Source organism: Propithecus coquereli, unplaced genomic scaffold, assembly GCF_000956105.1.
Source record: "Propithecus coquereli isolate 6110/MARCELLA unplaced genomic scaffold, Pcoq_1.0 Scaffold317, whole genome shotgun sequence".
NCBI lineage: Eukaryota > Metazoa > Chordata > Mammalia > Primates > Indriidae > Propithecus > Propithecus coquereli.
In genome coordinates this window covers 733407-735308 of record NW_012148808.1, presented here as the reverse complement: position 1 = coordinate 735308, position 1902 = coordinate 733407, and the positions used below count along the sequence as shown (strand labels likewise).

General features: G+C 33.1%; 1 protein-coding gene across 1 annotated transcript in view; it reads right to left on the bottom strand.

Annotated features, from left to right (window-relative positions):
• Positions 1-1902, bottom strand: part of PHF3 (PHD finger protein 3) — an 80141-nt gene that overhangs the window by 37510 nt on the left and 40729 nt on the right. The window lies entirely within an intron of this gene.

Here is a 1902-nt window from a genome sequence, read left to right as displayed (position 1 = left end):
TAAGCCAAAAAATATCCTTAGAACATTTTTAAGTTTCTTCAAACTACAGAGATTAAATTAAGAACTCCTGTGCTTAACAAATTATCATATATTCCGTAACACTGTACGTGTTACAAGATGGGCATTCACTTCTGGTAAGTGTTTCTTGGTGACAGCTTAGACTACGTTACTGTGAATGTGTATGTACTTACTCTTTAAGATAAAAAGATTATATTCCACATAAACATTAAATCATTTTTGTTACTAACAATCTAATCTGCAAAGAAAAATACTTGTCTATATAGGACTTAAAATCCCGAGAAAAACACAATCATTTATTCTAGATGAAATGTCCTTCTCAGAAATAAGTTTTCTTGTTTGAATACAAAGCTATAAATACATTTTGCTAAGGAGATATTTTTGTTTTTTAAATTTTATCCCACACACTAATATACAACTGCGGGCAACAAAGTGGAATGCAACTAAAAATACAAGCACCTTCTAGACAACTGGGGAAACAGAAACTGTAAAGCAGATAATATGAAGCCTAAGATTTCTTCCTTACAAATGACATTTGGCTTATGTTTAAAGGATGTTCAAACGTCTCGTTAATTTTTTTTAAAAAAGAGTGTTAGTCTGGTTTTTAAAATAATCAATTTAACTTTGGTATAAGGCTGAATCAGAAAAATATAATGGAAGCAAAAAAACCCTGCATGACATGTTGACTCTTTAATTAAGAATCAGTATCTACTGTCTTTAGGATATATATAGAAGTTGTTTATGGTTAAATATCACATCTGGCAATGCCATGAGTAAGTATCTGTATTACAAAATATAATTTCCAACTGGAAGCAATACAAGGAAGCTAACCTCAGCTGCGACATGTGTAATATGCTAAAGAGCTGAAGCAAAGCTGTCACAAGTGCTAGAAAATATGTCATATTAACCAATAGCTTTCAACGTGTCTATCTAGTGCATGAAATCAAAAGATCAAAATTATTTTCCAATATGCCCTTCCTAATAAATTCCTATCTTACACAAGGATTTAAATAGGAAAACTACATGCATTTTTTTGAGTAAACTCAATGTACACAAGCACAATGTACCAAAGTAGTAATGAAGGCTAATTAATATGTAAAGAAAAAAACAATCAATTACATAGGCTTCTTTATTCACAAAATTGAAGTAATCTGAAATGCTGCTTCCAAAATTGATTGGTTCCAATGTTAATATGTATTATTCAGGTCAATTACACAGGGTGAACCCAAAACCCCTACACATCTTAACATTCTAAGTCAATTTCCAGACTGGGGCAAAGAAACTCTAGATTCTATAGAGCAGATCCAAAAGGCGGCATTAGGTTTAAAAACCAGGGGGATGGGACACTAACACCTAATATTCCTTTTAGGAAAATAAGTGTTGATATTGGTGAAGCAACAGTCATCATTAAAAAGGCTGAGCAAACTCTTGAAGACTGGGCCATCAGAAGTTTATCTTTAAAAAGCTGCACTGTAACAGACGTAACATGGCTTCCAACTCTATGCCAAAGTTTCACTTTAAAAACTATTCACCTATGATTCCCTAAATACATTTCTCTGGCCAGATGTCAGTGTGATAATTTTCAGGAGATCCTGGCAGAATGAGGGCTGGCTTAAAAAAGCACTTAAAAGCACCATTCAACCCTTAATTCTCTTGGGCCTGAAAACAGCAGGTCCACTTTGGAATATTTGAGTAAAGTGTTCATGTAAGTGTGAGGGCAAACGTAGGACTGTATTAAAACAAGTCACAGTTTATAAAAACTGGAATATATTCTGTTATAAACTAATCCCTAACATATCCCTAAAATAGGCTACGGAATGAATCACAAAGAAATCCTTTGATATAAAACTTATTTTTTACAGAATAACGCAAACACCTCCCTCC